At 38.1% G+C, this 26,128-nt stretch overlaps 1 non-coding gene across 1 annotated transcript; it reads left to right on the forward strand.

Moving 5' to 3' along the window:
- The first annotated feature begins 11,074 nt into the window (after nt 1-11,074).
- Nucleotides 11,075-11,193, forward strand: LOC145677752 (5S ribosomal RNA). Its single transcript, XR_014129982.1, has one exon. It is a non-coding gene; the product is annotated as a 5S ribosomal RNA (ribosomal RNA).
- The last annotated feature ends 14,935 nt before the right edge of the window (nt 11,194-26,128 follow it).

A 26,128-nucleotide genomic window follows, 5' to 3' on the forward strand; every position in this document is an offset into this window, starting at 1 on the left:
CACACCATAAGAATATTCAATGACGCCCAGGAAGCCTTCAAACGGAAGCACAAATTAGGAGCCATGTTCTTTGACCTGAGCAGTGCATTTGACACTGTGTGGCACGAGGGGCTGCTGTATAAGCTGACGAAACTCAACCTCCCAACAACAATAATACGATGGATCTACTTCTTTCTCAGAAACCGGGAAACAAAACTTAAATTTCAAGATAAGCTGTCGAACCCCATACCTATAGAGAGAGGTGTTCCTCAGGGATCCACTCTTGCACCACTCCTATACATCATATATGTCAACGACACCCCAAAAAACGATAACACTCAGCTGGCATTATACGCAGATGACACGGCCTACTGGACCACTTCCCGCATCACAAAGAACATTCTAACAAAACTAGAAAAACAAGCTGACTGTTTCTCCAAATGGTGTAAAGAGTGGCATTTGGAGATGAACTCCACTAAAACTCAGCTTCTCATCGTATACCCTACAGCCAAAGGCACGAGGAAAAATAAAAACAGCTTCATCAAAATAAACAACGCACGGATCAAGCCTCAGAACAGTGCCACCTACTTAGGGATTACCTTAAACAACAGACTGAGTCTACACCAACATACTAAGAAACTAAAAAGTAAAGCAATTAAAATCATGCATTTACTTAAACCAATTCTGAAAAACGCCAACAACACAGCACAGGTTAACTCAAGAATCTACAAAACGATTATAAGATCTAATCTCACCTACGGCTCCCCACTCTTCACTAACCAAGACGTCGAAAGACTGAAACGTACGGAAAGGTACTGGATAAGAATAATGATGGGAGAAACACACACAGATGAGGCATATCAAATATATAAACTCAAGAAGCTCAACGAGTTCATATCATATCTAAACAGTAAGTTCGCCAATAGATTGATTGAATCAAATTTTTTCAAAGAACACTACGGAACAATACCAAATACAGAAAACCCCAACACCATTATCGAAACACTAGCAAACATCGCTAAAAACTAAACCAAACCAAACCATTAAAAAAAAAAAAAAAAAAAAAAAAAAAAAAAAAAAAAAGTTTTTGGACTCAATGGCGGAGCTTACGGGCTTGAGCGCCTCAACACTGGATTACGGCCAAGCTGTTCTACAGGGAACATCAAGAAGAAAGATAAATAAACAACGCTAGCTTCCAGTAGAAATCCGATACCTTTAATCCCAACTCCTATTCACATACCCAATCCATAGGCCCTCTAACTAGCACCACAAAAACAAAACACAAATAACACCATGGACAAAGTAGCCCACTGGCTAGACGTCCTTCCCATACTGGGAAAACAGACTTTGACTTTGACTTTGACTTTGAGCGCGCAATTATTTGAAACAAGTCGTGACAGTTGCAATGGCACGTACCAAGCAGACAGCTAGGAAATCTACTGGAGGCAAAGCTCCTCGAAAGCAGCTTGCCACCAAAGCTGCAAGAAAGAGTGCTCCAGCTACCGGTGGAGTGAAAAAGCCCCATCGTTACAGGCCTGGTACTGTGGCTCTCCGAGAAATTCGTCGTTACCAGAAGAGCACTGAATTGCTCATCCGCAAGCTGCCCTTCCAACGACTCGTCCGAGAAATTGCACAAGATTTCAAGACAGATCTTCGCTTCCAAAGCTCAGCTGTCATGGCTTTACAGGAGGCAAGTGAAGCTTACCTTGTAGGGCTTTTCGAAGACACCAACTTGTGTGCTATTCACGCAAAGAGAGTCACAATCATGCCTAAGGACATTCAGCTTGCTCGCCGCATCCGTGGGGAACGTGCTTAAGTTTGAAGTTCTGGCACTGAGTTCAAAAACGGTCCTTTTTAGGACCAATACACTACTTAGAGATGCTGTTATCCTAACAAGGATCTTGTCCATACTTGTTATCTTTTTTTTTTAAATTCTCACGCCGTATGTTGCATAGTTAATACATCTACCTTCGTTTTCCTCTCGTTTCGTATATCATCCTATCTTTCAAGTATATTCTTTAGTTTTCCCCTATGTTTACCGATTGATTATCTTCGTTTTATGTGGTCAAGGATTCGATTTTGCCATATGTTGCATAAGTTAACTTCGATTCAACCACTGTTTGCCCTTCTCAACGTTATTAATCTCATAGAACTCGCAGGCGAAATATGTACTTCTTCCAAGGTAGCAAAAGTAATATTTTCTCAGAGGTCGCTGCTGTTGAATGCAAACGTTAAACTAAACTTTCTTTAAGTGTCTGTTTGTACTTAACATCAGTTCAATTGTACACCTACATTTCTGCTGGTGTTACTATTTTTCTTTATAGCAATATTACGAATTATAAGACGGTATCCGTGGTTATTAGCGTGTTCCCTTTTCCTAACACTTTCTCATTACACCAGTATTTCCATCATTCATTAGGCGTAATCACCCGTCTCCTTTATCATAAAAATCATAATAGTACGACGTTAAATTGAAACAGTCTACTTCACTTTCACGAGTTGTAATAAGTTCGAACATTTCTTTCACCCCAGCCTTGAAAAGAGTTGATTTTAGTTTAGTGTCCCTTTCAGCAGCAAGGCTGTTTCAAACGTGGACCTACTTATTAACGTGCAATGCGAAACATTTGAGCTCCCACCGAGAATCGAACCCAGTCAGCCTGCAAAAGTTTTTCTAACAAATGCATTAAGTGCGTTTTCTGTACTGTTTCGCTACTTGAAGATAGGAACAAGGAAAAAGTAAGTGATCACAAATTGACATTACGTAATGTGTTCCCCATTTTTTTTCGAGTACACCATTCTTGACACCCGTGAAAGCTTTCTTTCCCCACATTCCCTCTGTTATAAAGCACTTACATCAAGAAGTGCTTCGGTTAAAAGAAAACTCAAAGTCCCTTGCGTGTATACTATACATTGCTATGAATGAACATGTGATAATGATAGGAAAAGCACAATTTTACTCTTCTCAAAGTATTTGATGGCTCTAAAAAGAGCCGTTTTAAAATGTCAGATGATTTACTGACACATTTACTTCTTCTTTGGTGCAGCCTTCTTAGCACTTTTCGGTTTTGCTGTAGCCTTCTTTGGCTTCGGGGCCTTTGGCTTCTTGGGAGTTTTGCCTTCTTCACTTTAGATGGTGATTTCTTAGGTTTGGGAGCAGCAGCCTTTTTCTTTTCACCAGTCTTCTTGGGACGTTTAGCTGCTGGCTTTTCGCAGGCTTCTTCTCCTTTGATGCTGATCGTTTCGCCTTGGTTGAAGATCCACCTTCAGGCTTCTCCTTCAGCGATGAAGCACTAAGCTTAAACGATCCAGATGCACCTTTTCCCTTGGTCTGAACCAAAGACCCAGAAGCAACTGCACTTCTCAAGTATTTCTTGATAAATGGAGCAAGCTTCTCGGCATCCACTTTGTAGTTCTGAGAGATGTATTTCTTAATAGCTTGCAGTGAACTTCCTCCCCTTTCCTTCAAATTCTTGATGGCGTTGTTCACCATTTCTGATGTTCTTGGATGAGAAGGTGTTGTTTTTGGTTTCTTAGGCTTTGCAGACTTCTTAGGAGAAGCCCTGTGCCGGGGCTGCAGGTGCTGATGCCGTATCTGCCATTGCTTTCTGCAATAAACTCAACGATACTGAAGAATGAAATTTTCGCTGGCAGGCAGCGTTGAGTTTGGTTACGGAGCGCGGACCGGATAGAAAGCACTTGCTGAGGCGGGCTGAGGTAAACAGAAGTTCGTAGTTGCCACAACGATAAGTGTGTTTCCTTCTATTTTGATAAACGATTTTTTTCAGGTATTCAATGAATGCACCAGATCCTATTCTTCCTTACTGGCTAGAAGAAACTTTATTCCACATAACTCAAAAGGCATTTGTTTTTATTCGCTTTTCTATTTTATGTTTCAGTCATTGCTAAGTCGGTCACACTACTTTTTCACCCTCCTTGTGCTTATAATTTTCATAATTTAACATGGAAATACTTATCAATAAATAATTATATTACCATGGTAATTAACTTCAATCCTTCCTGTGATTATACGCAAAGTACCATCTTCGTACTGCTTACTATAGTTCAATGAAGGAATCTATAAAGTAACGCGTGTCGCACACATCTGCCTTGCAAACTCCCTGGCCTACTTCCAATGTATAGACTTTTATTTCAAATCCTGATTTAATTTCATAATTTTCTGTAGATTTTAACATTTTATTACCCAGCTTCTTAATACGAATGACAATCAAGCCTAAATATTTATTCCTTTAACTTTATTTTTCTTTTTTATTTTGTGCCTTGTTTCATATTTGTTCTTACGTTAGCAATTAACGCACTTACCGTAGTTATGTATGAACAGGTTGTTTCTATATTTATTTTATTCCAAATAAATTAAATATATATACTGATTATTTTATGGTAGTTGATATTTTCTGTTGTTTCCTACGTGAATTGAGGAAACGCACGGACTTTCGCCTAATTCTTGTGCTACTTTCATATGTCTGTATCTGTCGAATGCTGTCGATCTGTCGAAATGTGTATTACTATCTGTCGATTCATCGAGTGAACTGAATTCGTTAACCATTTCACCAGCGCGCATGCATTTTTTTTTTCTTCTAAGGGATCCAAGCTTCGGGGGGCAAGGTTCCAATACTACAAGCCACTATGTCTATATACTATTATTCTGCATTCGAAAACACGATAAATATTCCACTTACTTTTTCACAAAAACAAGATACAGACAGAGTACAGATGAAGTGTAAGATCAGATTTATATTGATGATACATCAATATTTTCCCTGTTAATAACTACATTTAATGAGAAAGTCTGCAAATGTATGTTCACTTAGGAACTTTTGCGAGGAGTCCGCACCCGGTGGACACCCCGTGAGTACGCCTCTGCACTTGACTATACTTCGAATTATACTGCAAACAGTTGTATTTTAGTTTCCCCGTTTAGTTCATCGATATCATTAACACAAAGAAAATAGATGTTATAGATGCGTATTCTCAGTTCTCGCTTTATATCCGGACGTCTGCAAAAATCTACTCCTTTTCTTTCTTTCACGCATCCACCAAACTAACAATGATTTGTATTATAATATTTGCGCATAAAATGTATATCTCATACCTTCCATGTTCTCAAGTATTCATAGACAAAAACGGTTACTTTCTGCGAACAAATTGTCCAAACACAGTGCAAATGTCATCTATAGATTGTCCTGGTTCCGTCTGCGTGTACATAACAATGCGTCATAATCATACATTGCACATTAAGGATATCAATTAATCTTCCCAAATTCCTAGATATGCCTGGCAAAAGTTCCGCGTGTTGTAAGGATATTACATTTGTACTACCGACAAGGTGGTATCTTCCAACATTGGAAGTTCAATAAACCCCAAATGTGTCGGATATAGTATTTGATTTCTTGTCTCATTGTTTGCGTCAGAGATGTCTTCTCAAGTTAGGATTTACGATACATACAGGATGAGTTGTATATATTGTTGCTGCCAGCTCTATATTAATCCATATTTGTAAACGAATAAAACAGTATTCTAATTATAACATGTGCTCACAATTAATTTTATTCTTAATTGTTATACGTAATGTTGATTAAAAATGAAAATGTTGCTAAGTGAATTTTATTAATATTTTCTGTTGCGTGATATAGGAAGTGAGTGAAATATTGGAGGAATATAGTGTGCGTAGCAGATGATGTGCAGTGGCTTTGGATCGCCTGTGATAAGGTAATGCATTTGCTATTTTAATTAACACATTTTATATACTGTAATCCTAATTATTTTTATGTGAATGTGCTTACTACTTGTGTATTCAGTGGGACCGATGTTTTAATATGTATGGTCAAGCAGTGTCGAGCCTGGTCAGTGTGTGGATAGGTGACCATTTTTTGTAATCGATAACATTTAACTTTGTAAACACGGATGAAGTAGAAGTATATTTATTTTATTTTTTACCTCAAATATTAGGACACTTCTCCTTTGTACATCAATTATTATATTAGTTCAACTTGTTTACAAGTTAAATGAAAAGAATAGTCGTTATCGTGTGATGATTGTGCTCATTAGGCTAAAGAAGACTCGTGATAAGAAAGAAAAGAAGAACGGTGCTCAAGTTTCGTCACAGCATATTCTCAAAAATTTACAGGCAAAATTCAGTGTTCTGCATGAAAAGGCATATTTGTACGAAAAAAAAAAAATTCTGCAGACGACAGAATTAAATAAAGTAATACACATGTATTTTAGAGTTACTGGTGTAAAATCATTACAAGTGCTTTGCCAGGTGGCCAATAAAAAGCACGAATACTATTTAAGGGAGCCAAAACAGGAGAAAGCTGGGGGCCTGAGCGATAGCAAGAATGTGCGTCCAAAGTGAACAGGAGCGAAGGCGACGCGGGTATACGTATAAGCAAGGGTAGTGGAAACCAGTTAGTTTTCGAGTTTCAATAGCACTTGTCATGCATCCATACTAGTAGCGCCCCGCTTGTAAACATTAAGTACACTATGCAAGAATACACCGCCGGTGGAAAATAGTACCTAATACAGTTATCTTTCATATATACTGACTTATTTTACAGTAGTAACCCAACACTAGTAAACGTAAAATAAAAGTGTATAACTTTATATTTAATTCTATCGCCTGCTTAGTTTTTCACCTGTAAGATGTACTTATTTAGAGCAAGTTTCTTAACTAGCAAATTAAACCGAGAACCACAGCAACCATATATATATTCTTATGATGTACTTTTCTTTGAGTGGTGTTCTCTGTCTATTCAATAACATTTTCTCAGTTTAATGCTAGCAAAAAACAAAACAAAATCAAAGTGTTTCTATATAAATTTAGTTCACCGTGTTGTAATATCACATGGAATTGAAAAACGAATAGTCGAACCTCTGCTATCTCGATCAAACTTCTCAGGATGATATACTGACTTACCGCAGAAGTTCGACTGAATACGTTTCTCAGTTCCATGGGAGAACCTGGAGAAGCAAAAGCCTGCGCAACGGAAAATACTACTAAATAAACTTGTAGAGCAGGTCAAGATGTATCATCATGCCAAGTTTCATTCAGATCAGAGAAGTTTGGCTGCAGCCATTTTCATTACAAAGCACAAAATGGATGGTCCCTAACCTCGAGAATCTTCACAATTGTCGACGAGTTGAACTGCACTCATCTGATCAAAATCAAACTTAAAATGGCAGTTCACTTTCAACTGTTAAATAATATGATATGCAGGCTTCTGCTTTCCTAGTTACAGTCTATCCACTGTGGTATGCATATTAGTAGAAATGTGAGAGTGCATATTTATTAAAGATTTGCTTCAAAAAGCGATGAAAGACATAGGCATTCCCGCGGGCGGTGATAACAAGATGCCGGAAAACGAACAAGCAGAAAGAATATGGGCTGAAGAAGTGTAAACGACGACGCGGCGGCCCGTAAAGGTGTTGCCGTCCTATTAAATGAATAATATCAAAAGAAAGAAAAAAAAAGTAAAAAATTTCGCGCTCGTAATCAAGACAGAAAGCAACTAAAGGAAATCTTTGTTTTACGTCCCACGTTATGCCGCTTAGGCTAAAAGAGGCGCTGATTATGAGAAATGATTGAAATGGTGGTGGAATGAAGAAAGTGGGAGGAAACGGGAGAACCCCGCGGTAACCCACCGCACATAGTTTTTGTCCACCATAAAGTTAACTTGGCGGGGGCTCAAGACAGAAAGACGGTTGGAAAAACAAATAAACGATGTTCCATCCCGTAAAAATGTTGGCGACCTATGAAATCAATATTTTTTCTTAAAGAAAAAAAAAAGAATTAAAAAGAGAAAAAAAGGTCAAAATTTCGCGCTCGCTTCGCTCGCGATCAGCAGAGAAAAGAGGACGTGACGCACCCCTAAAAGTGTTGGCGACCGATTGAATAAATATTGTGGGTAAAAAAAAAAAAAAAAAAGTCAAAAATTTCGCGCTCGCTTCGCTCGCGATCAGCACAGAAAGAAGGACGTGACGCGCCCCTAAAGGTGTTGGCAACCGATTCAATACATATTGTCGGTAAAAAAAAAAAAAAAAAAAAACGCTCGCTTCGCTCGCGATCGACATGAAAAAGGCAACGACGTGACGCCCCGTAAAATTGTCGGCGACCTATTCAATCAATATATTCGGTTGAAAAACAAAGTCAAAAGTTTCCCAATCGCTTCCCTGCCGATCGACATAAAAAAAAAGGCAACCCCTTCACCTCTCCTTATGCATTCATCAGTAAACATACAACCATAGATCACAATACCACTCACATCACCTATCAGTTCTCCACGTCCATCAAGATCCAATCATCGCCCTGGCCCTTTATGATGATACACAACATTACATGTTATTGTGTGCATTGCCCCGCGTTACAATACATGACCAAAAAAAAAAGAGAAAAAGAGCTGCACTGCCTTCAGTGTAGACATGTTCGTATTCGTAGAAAATGATTTTAGGTACACGATAGTACAGTAATCTATCTTCACATGCTTCAGATGTGAACGATACCTACACATGAAGAGGGCTCCCGAGGTTTCCTTTTCCAATAGGATGGAGCTCCACCACACTTGCAGAATGACGAGAAGTTATGTTAATAAATATATCCCAGAGTGTTTCGTAACTCGCCCTTGGTCCTAATGATGAAGCGTTCTTCAGATGGCCCCGATGTCTCCACACATGATACTATGCGACTTCTTTTCACGAGGCTCTCAAAGATCACGTTTGTGTCCTAACATTCTCTGCAGATATGACACAGCTGCGATAGCGGATCACAGAAGCCTTTCCTCTCCTTACAAGAGACGTGTTCATTCGAGCATGGGAGTAATTCGACTATCGATCAAATATCTCCCGTGTCACGATAGTAGTCACTTTCAATTCTTCTAACGAAGGTAAGAAAAAATGCTATACAAACTTCCTTTCGGTATATAAAGGATTAGGGGCCCAGAGAATATTTTCTTTCAAGAGGATACATTCTTTTTCGAACACCCTGTATATAGATCCTCTAATTATAACTGCAAACAAAATGTTGATTTTGCAATTGCTTCCATGAGAGAAAATTCTGTGCACTTTCTTTCTGAAGGGCCGGGCCTAAACGTTTTCCTTAATCATTAAATTTAGTAGTTATCTACAATTACATAGTTTTCCATTGTTCTCAAAATAAAGATTTTTCTCTATGAATTGTTGAATGTTGCTAGGGATATTGAAGTAATTCTTTTTAGTGTTTTTTTCTTTACAATAATGTACTGAACGCCTGCATTAAGGAAGTTCGTGTGTCCATCTTGCAAAATGTTTCGTCTTTTTTCATGCCCACTAAGATAAATATTCATTTTGCTCTTTTCTCCGTATGCAAACCACATTTCTTAAAGGCAACATTTTCATACAAATGTAGTACTAAAAACTTCTAATTGGCAACATCTGGGCTGCGAAGAGGAAAAAGAAAGAAATCTCGTACGTATTCGCGCGCAATTCGGAATTAGCCAATGAAAAGCACAAAAGCGGCCACCATCTCTCTCTCTTTCTTATTAACGGTTTTGTACTTTCTGCAGTTCTATCAGTGCTGCTAACCTCTTACTATATCATTGAATATGTATGTTTATATATATATATATATATATATATATATATATATATATATATATATATATATATATATATATATATATATATATATATATATTTTACAAAAAATCATACTACTACGGAATAATATTAAATGCCTGTAAACCCTCATTTCTGTTTGCACTTTCTGTTACACTACCTTCCCCGAACTTCTTTCAAGTTATTAAGTGCAGAACGGGGAGTTATACATATTTACTTGCGCTTTCACAATATCTGCACATTGTGTAATAATAGGAGACGTATAAAATAAAACTATATACTAATACGTATATATATATATATATATATATATATATATATATATATATATATATATATATATATATATATATATATATATACAGTACACATTCCACTATCCGAGGCTTTCCTTTTCTTTTCTTGCTGACGATAAATTACGCTCTTAGAAATGTTGTCTGAAAACAATAAGAATATGTGCAAAAAATACAATCAGAGGTAGAGGTCTTTAACAGGAACTAAGCAAGGGAGTTGAAAAATTTTTTATGCATGTAAAAAATATAGACATGAACCAACTTGTGAAATAAAAAGACCAGAAAACTACTCTTTCTAAATTATGTGTAAACTTTTTACCGAAAACGAAAGTTGCACGAAAGACTTTTTGTCCCTTTTTTGGCCTCCGGTGCTTGGGGTCCCTGGTTCAATCCCAGCTCGTGCCGTGTGAACTTTGTCGTGCATAAAGACCGTGCTCATGGGTTTTCTCGGGTTTCTCCCGTTTCCTCCCACTTTCTTCATTCAGTACTCATCATCACCGTCTCCTTTAGCGTAACCGGTATAAGTATGCGACGTAAATCTAAAGATTTCATTTCATTTCCCTTTTCTGCTCATACTGCTGATTATGCGCGATTATGCCAACATCCAACTCCGCGGATAATCGTGCGATTACTGTATATACAACTAATACAGATACGTAATTACATTATCAGTTACAGTATCGGTTTTTATTTACTAATTTGCCTCACTTTATTTGCATCCCTGCAGTAAATAATTCTTATCGATAATAGTTAAAATGTATATTACATTTTAGTGCTTCACGACTGAATGATCATCTGCCTTACGTTATCTCGCAGCTGAAGAGGATGCTACACTGAAAACTACCTTGCGTTATAAAGGGTAAGTGAAACATATCTTAAAAATATCTTTCATACATTTCATTGTGTACATTAAAGAATGTAAGTTTGCCTTTTTCCTGTAATCAATACTTAATAAAGGATTTATTTTTATTTATTTATATACAATTTCATACGTGGTTCGTGATAGTAAACTCGATAGGACATAGTGGCACTATGAACATCCGAATCACTCATCATTCGAACATTCAAATATTTATTCGAATATTAGTATATTCCAAGTAATGTTAACGACGTTAATATGCTTGCCTTTATAGTTAATAATGTCAATTCTTACTTAAAACATACTTCCTTAACAGGACATTGAAGAAAAGGTAGTTGCCAACGGCCATACCATGCTGAATATACCGGTTCTCGTCCGATCACCGAAGTCAAGCAGCATCGGGCCTGGTCAGTACTTGGATGGGTGACCGCCTGGGAACACCAGGTGCTGTTGGCATCTCTTTTTCAAATTTCATTATCCTTCAAGTACGAAAATACTAGAAACATTAATTTTATAGTACTTTCAAGAGATAATTTATCAACATTATTTCATAGCGATTAATCGATATTCTAAGCGTTATACCCACTATTTCTTACACTAACAGCCTGTTTATTTGCACGGCACATTAAAATAACCTGATTTCCGATCCGTGTGCACCTACTACTATACTTAACACGGAATGTATTACCACTTTTTAAAAGTAAATTATTATGACTAAGTGTAGATCTCCGGCGAGTAAATGCCTTTCGTATACAAGCACGACACATCTCCGCTATGTGCTTTACTTTTTTACTAACAGCATATAGAAATTGGATTTCAAGGTGTTTCTACATAACAGAATGAAGCAAATTTCGTGATTTAACTCTTTCGAATAATGTGTTGGTCCTGACAAGGACCGTTTGAAATGAAAAATCTTGAAGAAGATTTTTACTTAGAGCTTGTGTACTTGGTAACAGCCTTCGTACCCTCACTTACAGCGTGCTTGGCAAGTTCACCAGGCAAAAGAAGGCGCACAGCTGTTTGGATTTCCCGGCTGGTGATAGTTGACCGCTTATTGTAATGGGCCAAACGAGAAGCTTCAGCAGCAATACGCTCGAAGATGTCATTAACAAAGCTGTTCATGATACTCATAGCTTTGCTAGATATGCCAGTGTCAGGATGCACTTGCTTCAAAACTTTGTAGATGTAAATGGCATAGCTCTCCTTCCTCCTCCTCTTCTTCTTCTTATCTCCCTTGGAGATATTCTTTTGGGCTTTACCAGCCTTCTTTGCAGCCTTTCCGCTAGTTTTTGGTGGCATGATGACTCACTCGTTCAGCAAAATTAGATGTGTCCGCCAAGTTTGCCAAGTTTGCCAAGTTATAATTGACGGGTTGATTGAGTGGTTGAGTTCCGGGACTAGTGGAAGTCCCCTGCCTCGCATTTGAAGTAGATTTTGAAGTGAGTAGATGCACAACGTAGAACTGATAATGGCCGGAGACCGACGCCGGCTCATTGAAGTCTTGATTGAAGATCCAGAGTTTTGTTAAAGTGAAGGAAAAGCTGGGGAAGGAAGAGATTGGTTGATTTAAGGAGAGGGCTGCCTGTGATTGGCTGTTGGTGAAGGGCCAATGGAAGTTAGCCAGTACAGTGGCTCTGAAAAGGGTTTTGGTCCTGTATGTTAATTGCTATTCCATCAGTCTTGAAGTTCCTCAAGAATTTCACAAAAGATAATTAGCTTTGTGAAAACATCTGGAGCTGATTTAATATCACTAAATCTTTTTTGCACTGCTTGTAGAAGTTTTGGTAACTGGAGATCTTGAAATAATTGTAATAGGTCGTGCCAACTAACAGCTGATTCTTCAGTAGGCGGGGGTGATGTAGTTTGTGAATTCTTGGATGAAGAGCTTGCTTTCTCTGCATAGGAAGATTGTGGATGCTTCTTGGGTGTAGATTCAGGTGGGGTTCCCTTCTGAAGAGGGGGGAAGTCCTGAGGTTTCGGTACTTTATTTTGAGATGATCTTCTTGATAGAACACGATGAATTGTTGGACATCTTGGGTAATTGGCGGGGTGACCACCACCACAGTTCGGACACTTTACTGCTTCATCTTGAGTTTTTCTTGTACATTGATAAGTCATATGTTCACCAGCACACTTGACACAGCGTGGAGTTGCATAACAAGAAGATTGGGTATGCCCAAGCCTTTGGCATCTGTAGCACTGAATATAAGGTCTAGCTCGGAACGGTTCGATTTTTATTTTATAAAACTCCAAATATTGAAGTTCAAAAATACTATTCGAAGTTGGTGTCTTGACTAGAGTTACTAGGTAGAGGGGAAAGGGGGTTCCACCTCGACCTTTGAGTTGATGTACTGAAAGAGTGGGGTAACCACGGTTCTCCAGGTCTTGCTTGATATTATCCACTGAGGCGTCAATGGGCAGTTGACGGATTACTACTTTGAGAACTTTTTCTTTCCTCACTAGATCTAACGCATATTGTAGCTTAAATTCCTTACAAAACTTGATTAGTGCCTGATAATCTTCTTGATTGTTGCATTGGAATTTCACTCTATCTGAATACACTGCACAGTAGGGGATTTCCTTACAGACGGAACTTGCACCATGGGTGAGTCTATATCCTTTGTCGTGAGGATAGTCGTAGATGGTAAGAGACTTGATAGTACGCTGTGGGTTGGAGTTATGGTTGGTCTTTGTTTTCTCACTTGTAGTATCCTGAGTAGAAATATCCATGTTTTCAGCACCTGAATCTTGGGGGGGGGGCTCAGGTGTTGTTAATGGAGAGTAACTATTGGTAGTTGGAAGTGTTGTGGGTAGCACTGGTCGTGGTTTCACTGTTCGTTTTGGCTTCTTAAAGAGTCGGTCCCCCGGCGGGGAATTTGTGGCAGATGCTTGGAGGCCAGAATCTTCATTATTGAGAGTCTGTAGAAAGGTATTAAAGAGATTATAGTCAAATTCTTGATTCGTTAGTTGTTTCAATTGAAGAGATAATCCGAAGATGTCAGCCTGGGTCCGATGATAGTCTTTGCGAAGTTCAACCGGGAGGACATCTATATGAGCTTCACAGGGACCAGGTATTTGCCTGGGTTTACTGCAGTCCGGACATTCACTACACTTTGCATTCCCAGAGGTAAGTTTGTATATAGTAAAGAGAAGCGATTTGTTTCTCTGTAATACATCTTGTTGTTCTTTTCGCAAATCTTGTATAATCGCAGCTTGGCGTCGATTTATCGACTTCATTTAAATTACAGTACGTGTTTCAATTCGCGCCAACTGCCTTGCTTTTCATTTGATGCACTCGGGTGCACGCTTGAAGTAGTAACAAAACTGACTTGATTCATGGGAGGCCGCAATTTTTCCTCTCATCTTATTACGAAAGAATATTGAACAATGTCTGGTCGCGGCAAAGGTGGAAAAGTCAAGGGAAAGAGCAAGTCCCGCTCCAGCAGGGCTGGCCTTCAATTCCCAGTAGGCAGAATCCATCGTCTTTTGCGAAAGGGTAACTATGCCGAACGAGTTGGTGCTGGCGCTCCCGTGTATTTGGCTGCAGTCATGGAATACCTGGCAGCTGAAGTTCTTGAGTTGGCAGGCAACGCTGCTCGTGACAACAAGAAGACTAGGATTATTCCACGTCATCTGCAGTTAGCTATCCGTAACGACGAGGAATTAAACAAGTTGTTGTCTGGAGTTACAATCGCTCAGGGTGGTGTTTTGCCCAACATTCAAGCTGTACTTCTGCCCAAGAAAACTGAGAAGAAGGCATAAATGTAAGACCTATATCTCATACAAATCGGCCCTTATGAGGGCCACAAACCCCTTTATAGAGGAGATTTACGATTGAAATGAATTGTTTTCGATATACAGACTCATCAAAAGTGTCTGAGATAGTTGCTTAGTGTCATTCGAAATTCTCGCTGCTATTCGATTAATTAGTATGTGTAGTCGTCGATCGTAATTGAAGCCCATAGGAAGTCACACTATCTTTAGAATACTCCAAACAGCGATGTGCTTAGTTCCCACTACATTATTAATTATAAGATCATTACCTTTTGTATTGTCGCTAGCTACATTTTTTTGATATTTGCGTACATCGGGCTCATATTACCCAGAGGACAGGACAGTCGAGCCCAGATTCTCAGCAATGGAAGAAAACCTCATACCACATATTCTCATGTACTTCATGCTAGACAAAGGAATTTCCAACATTCTTAAAGCACTCATGTTTCTCTCTTGCGTTGGCTTGGCTGAAATTACTCTGTTCAATATGTTCTCGACATTTATTATTGTTCATTACTATGCCCCAATGACATCATGAACAGAGCGGATCAAAAAACTTTCCTAAATTTCTTTTGCAACATAGTAATGACATTAAATGCACACTTAAGTACGATTTATTCTTTGCAAGGTCGATATTCATATTTGTGTGATATGTGTTATATGTATATGGTTTGTAATACGCAACTACTCTTATTCTCTGATCTCAGAACTCATTTGCTACTGTGCCCAACGAGCGAGCCTAGGTTTCTTGTAACTACTGCCTTTCTTTAGTAAATAATGTGAAGTATACAATGCATTAACCTACATCTCATATTTGTATTACTCTTTATTTTACTAACCCGCTACGAAGTGTCATTAATTTACATGTAAATCACAATAGACACTACCGCAAAAGAAAAAAATCGAACCCAAGACCACGTAAACAAGATAAAGGACAAGATTCAGGTTTCTAACGCATTATTCGCCCCTCACAGCACAGTATAGAAGTTGTATAAGCCTCTATACGTACATCCTACTGTCAGAACAGAAATTCCGACTTGCGTTTCGCATCTCTCATGCTCGCTACTTCCAACAAATCGCCAATTTCCAACCAGAACCCCTTCTCCAGCATTAATACTGCTACATATGAATACGTATACATGAACGTACATAATGTAAAAAAAAACGTATGATTTTCTCAAATTAATCTCTCTACGTCTGTAATTTTGTGTGCATCAAAAGGCTTTAATGTAGTTACACGAATTCTTATAATCTAACAGAAAATCGCACAAAGTAAATCTTTCCCTTTATATAAATTTGTTGGCTCTGAAAAGAGCCGTTTATGCCAATTTTATATCCAAAATAGGAGGAACCCCAACTTAACCTCCGAAACCGTACAGGGTTCTTCCTTGCCTCTTCAAGGCATACACAACATCCATAGCTGTCACTGTCTTCCTCTTGGCGTGTTCTGTGTATGTAACAGCATCTCTGATTACGTTCTCCAGGAATACTTTCAATACTCCTCGGGTCTCTTCATAAATGAGACCAGAGATACGCTTCACACCACCACGGCGAGCAAGACGCCTAATAGCGGGTTTGGTGATACCCTGGATGTTGTCACGAAGAACTTTACGGTGGCGCTTGGCACCTCCTTTGCCAAGACCCTTGCCTCCTTTTCCACGTCCTGTCATTTCGATATGTTACTGCTTCGCTCACCACACACGAGAAATACAAGCCCAAGCAGCCCAAGACTCGTGGTTTTGTTCCTTCGATCATGCAGGGAAAGCACGGAGGAAAAACACAAAACGTGTCTAAGCCAATGAGAACTGTCCTTTTCGACTGACTTTATCCAATGAGAAATAGCTTGATTTAACGGTTTTGCTCTTTATATAACTTGACTTCATTCAGCGCGCAATTACTTGAAACAAGTCGTGACAGTTGCAATGGCACGTACCAAGCAGACAGCTAGGAAATCTACTGGAGGCAAAGCTCCTCGAAAGCAGCTTGCCACCAAAGCTGCAAGAAAGAGTGCTCCAGCTACCGGTGGAGTGAAAAAGCCCCATCGTTACAGGCCTGGTACTGTGGCTCTCCGAGAAATTCGTCGTTACCAGAAGAGCACTGAATTGCTCATCCGCAAGCTGCCCTTCCAACGACTCGTCCGAGAAATTGCACAAGATTTCAAGACAGATCTTCGCTTCCAAAGCTCAGCTGTCATGGCTTTACAGGAGGCAAGTGAAGCTTACCTTGTAGGGCTTTTCGAAGACACCAACTTGTGTGCTATTCACGCAAAGAGAGTCACAATCATGCCTAAGGACATTCAGCTTGCTCGCCGCATCCGTGGGGAACGTGCTTAAGTTTGAAGTTCTGGCACTGAGTTCAAAAACGGTCCTTTTTAGGACCAATACACTACTTAGAGATGCTGTTATCCTAACAAGGATCTTGTCCATACTTGTTATCTTTTTTTTTTAAATTCTCACGCCGTATGTTGCATAGTTAATACATCTACCTTCGTTTTCCTCTCGTTTCGTATATCATCCTATCTTTCAAGTATATTCTTTAGTTTTCCCCTATGTTTACCGATTGATTATCTTCGTTTTATGTGGTCAAGGATTCGATTTTGCCATATGTTGCATAAGTTAACTTCGATTCAACCACTGTTTGCCCTTCTCAACGTTATTAATCTCATAGAACTCGCAGGCGAAATATGTACTTCTTCCAAGGTAGCAAAAGTAATATTTTCTCAGAGGTCGCTGCTGTTGAATGCAAACGTTAAACTAAACTTTCTTTAAGTGTCTGTTTGTACTTAACATCAGTTCAATTGTACACCTACATTTCTGCTGGTGTTACTATTTTTCTTTATAGCAATATTACGAATTATAAGACGGTATCCGTGGTTATTAGCGTGTTCCCTTTTCCTAACACTTTCTCATTACACCAGTATTTCCATCATTCATTAGGCGTAATCACCCGTCTCCTTTATCATAAAAATCATAATAGTACGACGTTAAATTGAAACAGTCTACTTCACTTTCACGAGTTGTAATAAGTTCGAACATTTCTTTCACCCCAGCCTTGAAAAGAGTTGATTTTAGTTTAGTGTCCCTTTCAGCAGCAAGGCTGTTTCAAACGTGGACCTACTTATTAACGTGCAATGCGAAACATTTGAGCTCCCACCGAGAATCGAACCCAGTCAGCCTGCAAAAGTTTTTCTAACAAATGCATTAAGTGCGTTTTCTGTACTGTTTCGCTACTTGAAGATAGGAACAAGGAAAAAGTAAGTGATCACAAATTGACATTACGTAATGTGTTCCCCATTTTTTTTCGAGTACACCATTCTTGACACCCGTGAAAGCTTTCTTTCCCCACCCTCAATTCCCCTCTGTTATAAAGCACTTACATCAAGAAGTGCTTCGGTTAAAAAGAAAACTCAAAGTCCCTTGCGTGTATACTATACATTGCTATGAATGAACATGTGATAATGATAGGAAAAGCACAATTTTACTCTTCTCAAAGTATTTGATGGCTCTAAAAAGAGCCGTTTTAAAATGTCAGATGATTTACTGACACATTTACTTCTTCTTTGGTGCAGCCTTCTTAGCACTTTTCGGTTTTGCTGTAGCCTTCTTTGGCTTCGGGGCCTTTGGCTTCTTGGGAGTTTTTGCCTTCTTCACTTTAGATGGTGATTTCTTAGGTTTGGGAGCAGCAGCCTTTTTCTTTTCACCAGTCTTCTTGGGACGTTTAGCTGCTGGCTTTTTCGCAGGCTTCTTCTCCTTTGATGCTGATCGTTTCGCCTTGGTTGAAGATCCACCTTCAGGCTTCTCCTTCAGCGATGAAGCACTAAGCTTAAACGATCCAGATGCACCTTTTCCCTTGGTCTGAACCAAAGACCCAGAAGCAACTGCACTTCTCAAGTATTTCTTGATAAATGGAGCAAGCTTCTCGGCATCCACTTTGTAGTTCTGAGAGATGTATTTCTTAATAGCTTGCAGTGAACTTCCTCCCCTTTCCTTCAAATTCTTGATGGCGTTGTTCACCATTTCTGATGTTCTTGGATGAGAAGGTGTTGTTTTTGGTTTCTTAGGCTTTGCAGACTTCTTAGGAGAAGCCTGTGCCGGGGCTGCAGGTGCTGATGCCGTATCTGCCATTGCTTTCTGCAATAAACTCAACGATACTGAAGAATGAAATTTTCGCTGGCAGGCAGCGTTGAGTTTGGTTACGGAGCGCGGACCGGATAGAAAGCACTTGCTGAGGCGGGCTGAGGTAAACAGAAGTTCGTAGTTGCCACAACGATAAGTGTGTTTCCTTCTATTTTGATAAACGATTTTTTTCAGGTATTCAATGAATGCACCAGATCCTATTCTTCCTTACTGGCTAGAAGAAACTTTATTCCACATAACTCAAAAGGCATTTGTTTTTATTCGCTTTTCTATTTTATGTTTCAGTCATTGCTAAGTCGGTCACACTACTTTTTCACCCTCCTTGTGCTTATAATTTTCATAATTTAACATGGAAATACTTATCAATAAATAATTATATTACCATGGTAATTAACTTCAATCCTTCCTGTGATTATACGCAAAGTACCATCTTCGTACTGCTTACTATAGTTCAATGAAGGGAATCTATAAAGTAACGCGTGTCGCACACATCTGCCTTGCAAACTCCCTGGCCTACTTCCAATGTATAGACTTTTATTTCAAATCCTGATTTAATTTCATAATTTTCTGTAGATTTTAACATTTTATTACCCAGCTTCTTAATACGAATGACAATCAAGCCTAAATATTTATTCCCTTTAACTTTATTTTTCTTTTTTATTTTGTGCCTTGTTTCATATTTGTTCTTACGTTAGCAATTAACGCACTTACCGTAGTTATGTATGAACAGGTTGTTTCTATATTTATTTTATTCCAAATAAATTAAATATATATACGGATTATTTTATGGTAGTTGATATTTTCTGTTGTTTCCTACGTGAATTGAGGAAACGCACGGACTTTCGCCTAATTCTTGTGCTACTTTCATATGTCTGTATCTGTCGAATGCTGTCGATCTGTCGAAATGTGTATTACTATCTGTCGATTCATCGAGTGAACTGAATTCGTTAACCATTTCACCAGGCGCGCATGCATTTTTTTTTTCTTCTAAGGGATCCAAGCTTCGGGGGGCAAGGTTCCAATACTACAAGCCACTATGTCTATATACTATTATTCTGCATTCGAAAACACGATAAATATTCCACTTACTTTTTCACAAAAACATGATACAGACAGAGTACAGATGAAGTGTAAGATCAGATTTATATTGATGATACATCAATATTTTCCCTGTTAATAACTACATTTAATGAGAAAGTCTGCAAATGTATGTTCACTTAGGAACTTTTGCGAGGAGTCCGCACCCGGTGGACACCCCGTGAGTACGCCTCTGCACTTGACTATACTTCGAATTATACTGCAAACAGTTGTATTTTAGTTTCCCCGTTTAGTTCATCGATATCATTAACACAAAGAAAATAGATGTTATAGATGCGTATTCTCAGTTCTCGCTTTATATCCGGACGTCTGCAAAAATCTACTCCTTTTCTTTCTTTCACGCATCCACCAAACTAACAATGATTTGTATTATAATATTTGCGCATAAAATGTATATCTCATACCTTCCATGTTCTCAAGTATTCATAGACAAAAACGGTTACTTTCTGCGAACAAATTGTCCAAACACAGTGCAAATGTCATCTATAGATTGTCCTGGTTCCGTCTGCGTGTACATAACAATGCGTCATAATCATACATTGCACATTAAGGATATCAATTAATCTTCCCAAATTCCTAGATATGCCTGGCAAAAGTTCCGCGTGTTGTAAGGATATTACATTTGTACTACCGACAAGGTGGTATCTTCCAACATTGAAGTTCAATAAACCCCAAATGTGTCGGATATAGTATTTGATTTCTTGTCTCATTGTTTGCGTCAGAGATGTCTTCTCAAGTTAGGATTTACGATACATACAGGATGAGTTGTATATATTGTTGCTGCCAGCTCTATATTAATCCCATATTTGTAAACGAATAAAAACAGTATTCTAATTATAACAATGTGCTCACAATTAATTTTATTCTTAATTGTTATACGTATTGTTGATTAAAAATGAAAATGTTGCTAAGTGAATTTTATTAATATTTTCTGTTGCGTGATATAGGAAGTGAGTGAAATATTGGAGGAATATAGTGTGCGTAGCAGATGATGTGCAGTGGCTTTGGATCGCCTGTGATAAGGTAAGGCATTTGCTATTTTAATTAACACATTTTATATACTGTAATCCTAATTATTTTTATGTGAATGTGCTTACTACTTGTGTATTCAGTGGGACCGATGTTTTAATATGTATGGTCAAGCAGTGTCGAGCCTGGTCAGTGTGTGGATAGGTGACCATTTTTTGTAAATCGATAACATTTAACTTTGTAAACACGGATGAAGTAGAAGTATATTTATTTTATTTTTTACCTCAAATATGTAGGACACTTCTCCTTTGTACATCAATTATTATTATTAGTTCAACTTGTTTACAAGTTAAATGAAAAGAATAGTCGTTATCGTGTGATGATTGTGCTCATTAGGCTAAAGAAGACTCGTGATAAGAAAGAAAAGAAGAACGGTGCTCAAGTTTCGTCACAGCATATTCTCAAAAATTTACAGGCAAAATTCAGTGTTCTGCATGAAAAGGCATATTTGTACGAAAAAAAAAAAAATTCTGCAGACGACAGAATTAAATAAAGTAATACACATGTATTTTAGAGTTACTGGTGTAAAATCATTACAAGTGCTTTGCCAGGTGGCCAATAAAAAGCACGAATACTATTTAAGGGAGCCAAAACAGGAGAAAGCTGGGGGCCTGAGCGATAGCAAGAATGTGCGTCCAAAGTGAACAGGAGCGAAGGCGACGCGGGTATACGTATAAGCAAGGGTAGTGGAAACCAGTTAGTTTTCGAGTTTCAATAGCACTTGTCATGCATCCATACTAGTAGCGCCCCGCTTGTAAACATTAAGTACACTATGCAAGAATACACCGCCGGTGGAAAATAGTACCTAATACAGTTATCTTTCATATATACTGACTTATTTTACAGTAGTAACCCAACACTAGTAAACGTAAAATAAAAGTGTATAACTTTATATTTAATTCTATCGCCTGGCTTAGTTTTTCACCTGTAAGATGTACTTATTTAGAGCAAGTTTCTTAACTAGCAAATTAAACCGAGAACCACAGCAACCATATATATATTCTTATGATGTACTTTTCTTTGAGTGGTGTTCTCTGTCTATTCAATAACATTTTCTCAGTTTAATGCTAGCAAAAAACAAAACAAAATCAAAGTGTTTCTATATAAATTTAGTTCACCGTGTTGTAATATCACATGGAATTGAAAAACGAATAGTCGAACCTCTGCTATCTCGATCAAACTTCTCAGGATGATATACTGACTTACCGCAGAAGTTCGACTGAATACGTTTCTCAGTTCCATGGGAGAACCTGGAGAAGCAAAAGCCTGCGCAACGGAAAATACTAAATAAACTTGTAGAGCAGGTCAAGATGTATCATCATGCCAAGTTTCATTCAGATCAGAGAAGTTTGGCTGCAGCCATTTTCATTACAAAGCACAAAATGGATGGTCCCTAACCTCGAGAATCTTCACAATTGTCGACGAGTTGAACTGCACTCATCTGATCAAAATCAAACTTAAAATGGCAGTTCACTTTCAACTGTTAAATAATATGATATGCAGGCTTCTGCTTTCCTAGTTACAGTCTATCCACTGTGGTATGCATATTAGTAGAAATGTGAGAGTGCATATTTATTAAAGATTTGCTTCAAAAAGCGATGAAAGACATAGGCATTCCCGCGGGCGGTGATAACAAGATGCCGGAAAACGAACAAGCAGAAAGAATATGGGCTGAAGAAGTGTAAACGACGACGCGGCGGCCCGTAAAGGTGTTGCCGTCCTATTAAATGAATAATATCAAAAGAAAGAAAAAAAAAGTAAAAAATTTCGCGCTCGTAATCAAGACAGAAAGCAACTAAAGGAAATCTTTGTTTTACGTCCCACGTTATGCCGCTTAGGCTAAAAGAGGCGCTGATTATGAGAAATGATTGAAATGGTGGTGGAATGAAGAAAGTGGGAGGAAACGGGAGAACCCCGCGGTAACCCACCGCACATAGTTTTTGTCCACCATAAAGTTAACTTGGCGGGGGCTCAAGACAGAAAGACGGTTGGAAAAACAAATAAACGATGTTCCATCCCGTAAAAATGTTGGCGACCTATGAAATCAATATTTTTTCTTAAAGAAAAAAAAAAGAATTAAAAAGAGAAAAAAAGGTCAAAATTTCGCGCTCGCTTCGCTCGCGATCAGCAGAGAAAAGAGGACGTGACGCACCCCTAAAAGTGTTGGCGACCGATTGAATAAATATTGTGGGTAAAAAAAAAAAAAAAAAAAAGTCAAAAATTTCGCGCTCGCTTCGCTCGCGATCAGCACAGAAAGAAGGACGTGACGCGCCCCTAAAGGTGTTGGCAACCGATTCAATACATATTGTCGGTAAAAAAAAAAAAAAAAAAAAACGCTCGCTTCGCTCGCGATCGACATGAAAAAGGCAACGACGTGACGCCCCGTAAAATTGTCGGCGACCTATTCAATCAATATATTCGGTTGAAAAACAAAGTCAAAAGTTTCCCAATCGCTTCCCTGCCGATCGACATAAAAAAAAAGGCAACCCCTTCACCTCTCCTTATGCATTCATCAGTAAACATACAACCATAGATCACAATACCACTCACATCACCTATCAGTTCTCCACGTCCATCAAGATCCAATCATCGCCCTGGCCCTTTATGATGATACACAACATTACATGTTATTGTGTGCATTGCCCCGCGTTACAATACATGACCAAAAAAAAAAGAGAAAAAGAGCTGCACTGCCTTCAGTGTAGACATGTTCGTATTCGTAGAAAATGATTTTAGGTACACGATAGTACAGTAATCTATCTTCACATGCTTCAGATGTGAACGATACCCACATGAAGAGGGCTCCCGAGGTTTCCTTTTCCAATAGGATGGAGCTCCACCACACTTGCAGAATGACGAGAAGTTATGTTAATAAATATATCCCAGAGTGTTTCGTAACTCGCCCTTGGTCCTAATGATGAAGCGTTCTTCAGATGGCCCCGATGTCTCCACACATGATACTATGCGACTTCTTTTCACGAGGCTCTCAAAGATCACGTTTGTGTCCTAACATTCTCTGCAGATATGACACAGCTGCGATAGCGGATCACAGAAGCCTTTCCTCTCCTTACAAGAGACGTGTTCATTCGAGCATGGGAGTAATTCGACTATCGATCAAATATCTCCCGTGTCACGATAGTAGTCACTTTCAATTCTTCTAACGAAGGTAAGAAAAAATGCTATACAAACTTCCTTTCGGTATATAAAGGATTAGGGGCCCAGAGAATATTTTCTTTCAAGAGGATACATTCTTTTTCGAACACCCTGTATATAGATCCTCTAATTATAACTGCAAACAAAATGTTGATTTTGCAATTGCTTCCATGAGAGAAAATTCTGTGCACTTTCTTTCTGAAGGGCCGGGCCTAAACGTTTTCCTTAATCATTAAATTTAGTAGTTATCTACAATTACATAGTTTTCCATTGTTCTCAAAATAAAGATTTTTCTCTATGAATTGTTGAATGTTGCTAGGGATATTGAAGTAATTCTTTTTAGTGTTTTTTTCTTTACAATAATGTACTGAACGCCTGCATTAAGGAAGTTCGTGTGTCCATCTTGCAAAATGTTTCGTCTTTTTTCATGCCCACTAAGATAAATATTCATTTTGCTCTTTTCTCCGTATGCAAACCACATTTCTTAAAGGCAACATTTTCATACAAATGTAGTACTAAAAACTTCTAATTGGCAACATCTGGGCTGCGAAGAGGAAAAAGAAAGAAATCTCGTACGTATTCGCGCGCAATTCGGAATTAGCCAATGAAAAGCACAAAAGCGGCCACCATCTCTCTCTCTTTCTTATTAACGGTTTTGTACTTTCTGCAGTTCTATCAGTGCTGCTAACCTCTTACTATATCATTGAATATGTATGTTATATATATATATATATATATATATATATATATATATATATATATATATATATATATATATATATATTTTACAAAAAATCATACTACTACGGAATAATATTAAATGCCTGTAAACCCTCATTTCTGTTTGCACTTTCTGTTACACTACCTTCCCCGAACTTCTTTCAAGTTATTAAGTGCAGAACGGGGAGTTATACATATTTACTTGCGCTTTCACAATATCTGCACATTGTGTAATAATAGGAGACGTATAAAATAAAAACTATATACTAATACGTATATATATATATATATATATATATATATATATATATATATATATATATATATATATATATATATATATATATATATATACAGTACACATTCCACTATCCGAGGCTTTCCTTTTCTTTTCTTGCTGACGATAAATTACGCTCTTAGAAATGTTGTCTGAAAACAATAAGAATATGTGCAAAAAATACAATCAGAGGTAGAGGTCTTTAACAGGAACTAAGCAAGGGAGTTGAAAAATTTTTTATGCATGTAAAAAATATAGACATGAACCAACTTGTGAAATAAAAAGACCAGAAAACTACTCTTTCTAAATTATGTGTAAACTTTTTACCGAAAACGAAAGTTGCACGAAAGACTTTTTGTCCCTTTTTTGGCCTCCGGTGCTTGGGGTCCCTGGTTCAATCCCAGCTCGTGCCGTGTGAACTTTGTCGTGCATAAAGACCGTGCTCATGGGTTTTCTCGGGTTTCTCCCGTTTCCTCCCACTTTCTTCATTCAGTACTCATCATCACCGTCTCCTTTAGCGTAACCGGTATAAGTATGCGACGTAAATCTAAAGATTTCATTTCATTTCCCTTTTCTGCTCATACTGCTGATTATGCGCGATTATGCCAACATCCAACTCCGCGGATAATCGTGCGATTACTGTATATACAACTAATACAGATACGTAATTACATTATCAGTTACAGTATCGGTTTTTATTTACTAATTTGCCTCACTTTATTTGCATCCCTGCAGTAAATAATTCTTATCGATAATAGTTAAAATGTATATTACATTTTAGTGCTTCACGACTGAATGATCATCTGCCTTACGTTATCTCGCAGCTGAAGAGGATGCTACACTGAAAACTACCTTGCGTTATAAAGGGTAAGTGAAACATATCTTAAAAATATCTTTCATACATTTCATTGTGTACATTAAAGAATGTAAGTTTGCCTTTTTCCTGTAATCAATACTTAATAAAGGATTTATTTTTATTTATTTATATACAATTTCATACGTGGTTCGTGATAGTAAACTCGATAGGACATAGTGGCACTATGAACATCCGAATCACTCATCATTCGAACATTCAAATATTTATTCGAATATTAGTATATTCCAAGTAATGTTAACGACGTTAATATGCTTGCCTTTATAGTTAATAATGTCAATTCTTACTTAAAACATACTTCCTTAACAGGACATTGAAGAAAAGGTAGTT

This window comes from Thermobia domestica, unplaced genomic scaffold, assembly GCF_964235325.1.
Source record: "Thermobia domestica unplaced genomic scaffold, izTheDome1.hap1.1 HAP1_SCAFFOLD_1316, whole genome shotgun sequence".
NCBI lineage: Eukaryota > Metazoa > Arthropoda > Insecta > Zygentoma > Lepismatidae > Thermobia > Thermobia domestica.